We start from the raw sequence: 9,561 nt of genomic DNA, 5'->3' as shown, positions 1-9,561 counted from the left end.
AATTTTTAAGTATTTTGGCTGCTTACGAACATGAATGACCCAGTTTTTTGCAAAGTTTAATTCACACTCTTTATTCGGTGCATTCCGTCATTCTAAAATGCAACGCGTACGTTGGCATACGTACGTAGGGTGGCTCAAAGCTCCTCTCCGTGAATAGTAAATACCACATTGGGTTCGTGCAAAAATTACATAAAGTCGTGTAGGTTAAAAAAAATTGGGAGTCAAAGACTTTTTTATACGCTGTTTTGCATGGGCGAGGAGAATACTTTTTCAAAACCTATTTCACAACAAAACAAAAAGTAAAACTGATTTTTTATTTTATTTTTTTATTTCCGATGTTAGATATTTCCGATTATCGGCCAACTACTTTTTCGGAAAAATAAATAAACCAAACTCTCGTTTTCAGTCAAGTTTCGGGGGCTGCCTTCAAATGGCCTTGGTCTTATTTCGGGGGCATAGAAACGTAAGCAGTGAGGGCCGCCAGACTCGTTTCCAATTGGAATATATATCTATATATATAATGTCGCAACCGCTCTCGAACTACTCCCCTGAGAAACTGCTTGAGCGAGCAGTTCTAGGAAGGCTGAGAACGGGATGACTGAAAGCGAGAGTTTGGTGTAATTTCAATTATTGAAACTAATTTTGTTATGAAAAACTGCTTGAATACGCAGACTAGTACTCACCTACTACACTGAATTTACAACAATTTTATTTTACTTTACTGCTAATTGTAACAATATTATTTGTTATTTATCTAATAATATTAGCAGTACCTAGTAATATTAGTGTTGATGTTAAATTGGATAATCACAAGTTCAAAAATAATAATTAATGAATGAACAAATAGGGTTTCCTCGTTTTCTTTATCATAAGATCAAAAGTCATTTCCCAACTATTTTTGGTTGAAATTCAATTCTTTTTGGGTAAAAAGTCTGCTATCAAATTCTTGGTTAAGACGATATCTTTTTTTATTGAAAATTGAATTATGTTGTTTGCAGTTCAACACTTTTGTTGGACTTTCGTCTTTATTGGTTTAAAAATTCTTCTCTTTTTGTAGAAATTTTATCCTACAAAATTGTAGAACTTTCAACGAAATTATCAAATTTCTAAAAACAAATATGTGATTTTCTACAAAAAAAAAACTAATTTTTGACCAAATATATCAATTTTGCAACAAACAGTTCCATTTTTAACCAAGAGAAATAATTTTCTACTAAGAAGGATGAATTAAAAAAAAGTCAATTTTGAACCGAAGTAGATAAAATGTTGTTACGGTTTAAAATAAAAACGATTGATTTATATAAAAATGATTATTTTTTATAACATTTAAAAACAATTTTAACAACAAAATATTGATTTTATACCAAAAAGACGAATTTTCGACAATTCCACCACTTTTGCGACAAATGGTTAAAAGTTCAAGCAAGGGAAATAATTTTTGACCAAAAAGGATGAATTGTTAACCCGGAATTAAATCGTTTAATTTTCACTTTAAAAAATTCATTAAAAAAAATAATAAAACCAAATTTCATACAAAATAGTAGAATTTTCAACAAAAATAGTCAATTGTCAACGGAAGTAGATAAAATTTTGTTGCACTTTTAAATAAAAGTGAATAAATTTATACATGAATTATTATATTTTTAACAACAAAAAGTTAATTTCCTACCAAAAAGACCAATTTTACAAAATATATCAATTTTCTCCGAATAGTTCAATCGTCTCTTGATGAATAATTTTCTACCAGTAAGGATACATTTTGAACAAAAAACGGAATCCTTAAATTGGTAATTTAACAAATTTATATTAAAACAAAACAAAATTCATCCTTTTTGGTAGAAGATTATTCGTTTAGTTGAAAATTCAACCATTTAGTGCAAAATTGATTTATTTTTTAAAAATTCTTCTTTTTAATAGGAACTTCATGATTTCTTGTTAAAAATTTAACATTTTGTGCATACGTTTAATTTTTGTTTTGAAAAATGCAACTGTCTGGTTAAAAATTAATCTGGTGCGGTTGCATATTGACTTTTTTTGTTGAAAATTGAACAATTTTGTATACATTTTTATTAAGAATCTATTTCCTTAACTAAAAATTTAACAATTTCTTTGGTTGAAAATTAAAATACTTGAATTAGTACTTTCGTATTTTGTAAAAAATCCGTCCTGTTTATTAGAAAATGATTTCTCTTGGTTGAAAATTGAATTATTTAGTGAAAAATATATGAACTTTATTGAAAATTCGTCTTTTTTGTAGAAAATTAACCTTAATATTGTAAACAGTAAATCAGTATTATTATATTATTAATAGTAATAATATTTACTTGTTTTGAGGATTTGAGTCTTTTGTTGGAAATTCACCCTTTTTGGTATGATTCAACTGTTTTTTTTTTGTATTAAAAATAAAAATATTTTTTACAATACCAACTATTAGATTTTATGTTGAAAATTTAACTTTTTGGTTAAAAGTTTAAGTATTTTCTCAAAAAATTGTATCAATTTATTTTAATTTAAAATGGCATGTTTTCGTGAATAAACATCACTGGTAATATAATATAATAAAAATTAAAAGAAAAAATGAAATAGCTCTTACTGTTCGTTTGTTTATAAAATTAATAAACAATATCCGATAATCAAATTGCATTAAAAAGTATCACATCGTAAGTGAAAGTAAGTAATTTTAATGCAGAAATATACTTTCCAAGAGAAAAATCTGTAATTTTGTCTATTTGTTAATACAATATATTTATAACAATTAAGTTTTAATTACATAATCTGGGGTATAGAACTTCTTTTTGTTACGATGAAAATAAAATTTGAAAAAAATCAGATAGTTTCTTCCCTATTTGCATTAACATAAAAGTTTAAACAAGCCAAAATAAAAAACTCCGACTTGCACAAATTCCTTAAAAATTTAATTCTGACTTTTTTTAAAAAAGAAAATCCAAAATCTCTGAGGAATTTCGTTTTAAAAGATATTTTGAAGTTAGTTTTTTTATTTCGTCAACTGTGTGCTCAAGAGTGAATCATTCAAATTGAAAAACAAAATTATAAGACAAAAATTCAAAATTTTTTTTTGTTTAATTCTAAAAATTTGAGACCATGCCAACGTTTCTAAGTCTTTTATTTAATTTCTTGAATTTGAATTCGATGTCTCATTTCGTGTGGACGTAATTTGTTTTAAAAACTGTCGGAAAAGTAGAAATCGGGTAAATTTTTATATGTGACACTTATCCGATTCCTACTTTATCGACATTTTTTGTGGATCATACTAATCCACACGGGATTAGATATCGAACTAAAAGTTTGGAAAAATACAGGAGAGGAAGTAAGGAACGTTTATGTACTCATAAATTTTCATTATTAAAAAAAAGTACCAAAAATTATTATTTTTTTTTATTATTGAAAACATTTATTAGTACATAAACTGTCATTAGTCTCTTTTCTTTATTTTTCCAAACTTTCAGTTTGATATTTCATCTCATCTGGAATTGGTATGATCCACAAAAATGTCGGTAAAGGAGGAATCGGATAAGTGTCACATTCCCTTATGAATTCAGAGGATTAGCCTATCGAGCCTATCTTTAAATGTATTAGTAAACGTGCTTACTTGTGCAAACAATATTTTCGAAAATTAATTTTAAACAAAAAAAAATATTTTTTCCTTCGAGCCGGATTTGAACCAGCGACCTATGGATGTCCACTTTTCTAATTCCAACTACAGTCCACCGCTCTACCAACTGAGCTATCGAAGGCTGTTGGAATTGACCTCATTTTTGCTGAACTGGAATAAATTTCTGAACAACGAAGGCCTTGTTTTTTTAAAAAGTTTTCTTTTATCTAATTTTCATTTAAAGTTATTTTAATGTAAATGTTTATTATTCACGGAAATGAATAAAAAATAATAATTTGAAAATTATCGAGTCCAAATAAATGGTTATGAATGGTACACATGGCACTTCTCTGATTAAGAAATAATATTTAAATTCCTTTCAATACATCAAAGACCAATATTGAAAGCTTTTAAGCAACATGATTGAAGAATTTTCAAATAAGAAAAATTCATTTTTAACTAAGAGCTTGAATTTTCTACCATATTGTTGAATTTTAAACCCATAAATATAATATTTTAACAAGTTAGATAAATAGTGTAATTTTGGACTAAACGATGAATCTTCTTCTAAAATAGATTCATTTTCATCCCAACAGTTGCATTTTTAACCAAAATATTGAATTTCTATTAGGAAGAAAAATTTGCTAGCAAAAAAGAAGAATTTTTAAAGAAAAAATAGTTTAATTTTTTACCACATTTTGAAATCTGGACCCAAAAATAAAAATTTTTAACATAAAATTGTATTTACGACCAAATGTTGAATTTTTTACTAAAATTATGTAACACCGAGCAAAACAAATTAATTTTTAATCATACAGTTGCATATTTTATCAAAAACGAATGAATTCTCAACCAAAAAGATTAATTTTCTACTAAAAAAAAAATATTTCGAAAATCGTTTTTCTACTACGAAGACAAGGGTAAACTAAATATGGAACGAAAATGAGAAAGAAAGTTTGTTATAACGCGTTAAATAAATGTCTTTCCTGTTTAGGCAGCATCCAGAAGCAAATTATTTTTTCACTAGTTTCATAATCAGACAAACGAAGAAGTTATTTAAGAGAAAGTCTCTTACTTTTATGAAAAATAAATAAATTGTTCACGAAAAATACAGTTTTCACAATTATTACGGCAACACTAATCAGTTGGAGATTGGGAGTCCCAACGCCTGAAGTCGATCAAACCTTTTTTCTATCATGTGAGATAGACAGAGACGATCCGATTGTGTTCCAATGACAGGTCTTACTTTTGTTTCGAAACGGTCATAATCTCTCTCTCTCTCTCTTTCTCTCTGTCCACCCAATACTTCTTTTATGTTTTATTTGTTAAATCGTAGAGCCTACTGGCGAAAGCTAACGCCAGAGATAGGCTCATTCTACTCATTCGATCAAACGAAATAATCCAGTCAGTCCGGTCGGCTTCAGTTGGAATCAGAGACCCACTGCTGCTTGACGTGAGCTCGAAATCATGCTTATTCGTGTCTGCCTTCCGTTTCGAGTGATTTTTCAGTACGTCATTACGGCTTCAATTCACGGAAGAACTATACCATGAGGCCCTAATTTACAGATTCACCGTAGTTGCACTTTCAACCAAATAATTAAATTTGAAATCTATTCTAATGATTTATTTCTAGCTAAAACGAGGCAAGGCAAAGTGCCTTAAACACAAGAAATAAAAATAATTTAAAAAGAAACAATTGACAGCATCTGTACTGCTAAGTTAATCTAACACGCAATTTGCCCTTATATGTTATAAAAAATGATAATTTATATTATACGCGTGAGATAAGGAGCAGTATAATACTGATAAATTTTTATGGATATTAATCAGTACTCTCTTATAGAACTTCTAAGAGAGTTGCCTCGTATAATCGAATCCAATTTCAAGCTATTTGAAGGAAATGAAAATGAGGATTATTTTCTGTATTCTATTCTTCATCCTGACTGTTTTCCCTGATTCTATTGGTAAATTTCATGATTTCTATAATTCAAAATGTATTATTAATTACATTATAATTATTTTCTCTTCAGGTGTGCTCTCGTAAGACACCCTATAATTTGTTGCAACCCCCGCAACCCATACATTTTAAAAAAATTTTATAAACTTACGGAACGAACGACAAATATAACCCAAAAATCAACAAACTGAATTTTTAGGCATTAATGTGAATTTTCAGATATTTCTGTCGTCTATTTTAGTGCAAATAATGACTAAGAGACACTTTAAATATCCCTCAAGACTTTTAAAATAATTTCTAATTGTTTAAATATTTATAGCTTATTTAAACCATTACTTTTACTAAAAAATGTAAAAAATTAATCGTATTTTATGATTGAACTGTAATATTTATTCATTGGTTGGAGTAGAAAAATTTCTAAAAACATAGTGTAATTATTTAATATAATTAATTATTGTTTAATTTTTAAATATCTGAAAATTGAACCAGAGATATCCACTTTTTTCTCAAATCGGTGTCCTATACGTTTTTTGCTGAATAATTACATAATTTTTATACATTTTTTCTGATGTTTAACAAATTCTTATTTGATCAAACAATTTTTGTTTGCTGACAAATTTTTTAAAACTTTTAAACAATATTGTAAAACGGAACACATAAAATTATTTATCTGTCTGTGTAGTATATAGAAAGAGTATATTCAAAATTTTTAATTTTTCTAAGCAAACTTAATTTGTTTAAGCTATTAGTTTTTCCCAAAAATATTTTAAAAGTCGTATTTTATGAATTAAACATCCTAATTAAAAATTTTTAAAGCAGTATATTCTATTAAAAGCTTTATATCATTGTTTATAAACTAAGTATTGTTTTTTTGAAAACTCGCATGTTTTGTCTGAAAAACGTCTCCTTGCTTAAAAAATTACAATATTATGGTGAAAAATCTGCTAAATTTGGTTAGCATTGTTACTAACATAAAGACTTTCGTAGAAAATTCGTTTGTTTGGCTTAAATTTCAACATTTTGGATAAAACTTTTATTCTTTTTGAATGAAAAATCTTTATTGGCTGAAAATGTAACTCCTTTGTTGTAAATTTCTTTTTTTTTTAATTTGAAAATTATTCTCTTTTTCATAAAGATTCATCTCCTTAGTTGAAAATGGAACGATTTTATTGAAATGTTCTTTTTTAGTTAATTTTTGAAACTATAAATGTAACTTTTCCATGTTTTGATGAAAATTAATAATTTTAGTTAAAAAATGAAATATTTGGTTAAAAAATCATGTATTTCGTTGAAAATTCATCTTTTTATTGTATTTAAAAAACTAACAATTTTATAAAAAGTCACTGTACTTTCGTTGAAGACACTTTATTTGCAATGGAATTTATCTGTTTTATTAAAAACTTAACTATTCCACTCTTAGCGAAAAATTAATATTTTGTAGTTTAAAATTCAACACTTTGGTTGCAAATTTATTTTATTTTTGTGTACAAATTTATTTATTTTTTTCAAAATTCAAAATATTCAACTATTATTAATTTAAAAATTATTGCTGGTTAAAAGTTAAACTTTTCTGTTGAAAATGCTTTTTTTTCTTTATAACTGAATATGATTTTTTAGATATTACGGTGTTTAGTAGATATTTATAATTAGTTATAATTAATTTTTGTTGTTTCACTTCCTGGGTTTGATTCCTAGCGGAGCTATAGACGAATTTTTTTCACAACTGAAAATAATTGATATTTTAAAAATATTGTTTAGGACCATGTAGTGAATAATAAAAATCATAATTGAAGGCTCAGAAAGTAGAATCGAACGAGCGCTCGAGCAACAGGTAGGAATGGGGGTGACGCACAGGAAACGCGGCAAAAGACTGTTCTCTCTTTCGTCGCATTTTCTGCGCGTGGTTCCCACTCCTGCCCACAACTCGAGCGCTAGTTCGGTTCTGCTTTCCAAACATTTAATTTATAATTCATCTTTTTGCTTTCAAAATTAAATTATTTTTGTCGAAAATTCATTTTTGTTTCATCATGAATTAATTTTTTAATTGAGAAATAAACCCTCCCATTTTTGGTCGAAATTTTCTTGTTAGAGAATTAACAATTTTGGTTAAAACAATATTATCGTGACACTCGCGCTGAGCACTCGTTTTTTTACAGACAGTTGTAAATTTATATTTTCTGAACCACCTTAAAATAAACATGCAAAATACAATCCTTTTTTTAGACATTTTTCCAGATCTCGCGTTGTTATGCTAATTATAGGATTTTGGTTTTCATATTATTTTTTATACATGTATAAAGAAAAATATTCTACAAGTCTTCTTTTAGATTTTTCACGTATCTTGCGTCTTTTAGTGTGATATTGGAATTTTCGATTATCTGCATATATTACTTACGATAAAACAAAATTACGAGTCCTATTGAAAAGTGGTTTAAAGAAATTTTGTAGGGTTTTTCGAAACCTATCATTTCTCTTGAAGACTTTTTGTCGTATTTTGCGTCATTTAGTTCAAAATTTGAATGTTGTGGTGTCAAATTTCGGGCAATTCTAATACTTTCTGCATCATAAATAATAAGAATGTAATAAATTAATACAAATTTGTATCATTTCTTGGGCGAATAACTTTTTTCAATCAATTTGTTTTTGTACCTTTTGTTGTTTTTCCACAAATTTTACATTTTTGATGACAATGAGAAAAATTAGAAGCCCTTTAATTTTTGTTATTAATTTCAATTTCTAAATCATTTGAATTCTTCAAAGTAAAACGCTGTTACTTTTCTCTGTAATGTTGATATTTTATCCAATATAAATAAAATTGAAAATAAAGTTTCTTAAGTATAGTCTCAATATACTTGTTCTCTGTCATTCTTTTAATTGTTGTAATTTCGTTTTCTGAGTCTTGTCGATTTTTCGTTGTGTATTTTTATGTTAAACAAATTTTAAACTATACATTATAAGAATAATTTCATTAAATACAAAATTCGAAACTTTAAGGGGTCGTCAGTAAACTGCATTATCAATTGCATGGGGAGGGGGGTCATGCTAAAAACTATGGTTCGAACAGGGGTTGGGGGTCAGTGGAAGAAAAGTTACAAACTTAAATAACATTTAGTATGTTTCCTTATTATTCACTTCTAAAGAATTGTTCTTTTTCCTCTATTTTTAAGAAACCCCCTTTTATCGTTTTTTCGCTTAAATCCTTTTTGATAGAAAGTCTACTATTATATTTGTGGTTCGGAATTCAACTCGTTCGGTTAAAAATTCTAGTATTCAGTTGCAAATTTTATTATTCTGTAAAAAATGCAACGATTTTGTTAAAAAGTCATCTTGTTTCTTCAGGAATTCAGAAGCTTGGTTAAAAATTGAACTACTTTGTAAAAAATTATTCTTTGGTTTTAGATTCACCTCTTTGCTCGAAAATTTAACTACTCTATTTTTAGAAAATTAATCTTCTGCGGATAAAAAGTCATTTTTAGGCTGAACTCTTTTGTTAAAAATGTAACTATTTTGTTGAAAATTTGTTTTTTTTTTTTTAATAAGAATTAATTTTTTTAACTAACAAGGTAAACATTTCATTTTTGATTTAAATTGATATTTTTATTAAAAATTAATATTTTCTGGTTTAAAATTGCTCCTCCCGGCTCTAAAATTCAAAAATTTTGTTAAAAATTAATATATTTTATTGAAAGCTCGTCTTATCTTGGTAGATCATTAATACAATGCTGAAAAATTCATTTCTTTGGTTAAAAATTTAACTATTTTTTTCGCAATTTATCTTCTTTAATTGAAAATTAAACGATTTAGTTAAAAGTTGAACTTTTTCATTAAAGATTCATATTTTTGGACTCCCCTTGATCTTTGGGATTCACTCTTTTGTTAAAAATTTAAGTTCTAGATTTAGTTGAAAATTAATCTTTTTTTTAACATGTAACAATTTTCTTGACATTTTGGGTTTTTTGTTTTGTTCAAAATTAATTTTTTATCTGAAAAT

The 9,561-nt window shown here is 26.8% G+C and overlaps 1 non-coding gene across 1 annotated transcript; it reads right to left on the bottom strand.

Moving 5' to 3' along the window:
• Positions 1–3,662: 3,662 nt before the first annotated feature.
• Positions 3,663–3,755, bottom strand: Trnay-gua. Its single transcript has 2 exons — positions 3,719–3,755; positions 3,663–3,698 (listed from the first exon to the last, which is right to left on the bottom strand). It is a non-coding gene; the product is annotated as a tRNA-Tyr (tRNA).
• Positions 3,756–9,561: the final 5,806 nt, after the last annotated feature.

This window comes from Belonocnema kinseyi, chromosome 8, assembly GCF_010883055.1.
Source record: "Belonocnema kinseyi isolate 2016_QV_RU_SX_M_011 chromosome 8, B_treatae_v1, whole genome shotgun sequence".
Lineage (NCBI taxonomy): Eukaryota > Metazoa > Arthropoda > Insecta > Hymenoptera > Cynipidae > Belonocnema > Belonocnema kinseyi.
This window is presented reverse-complemented; position numbering and strand designations above follow the sequence as displayed.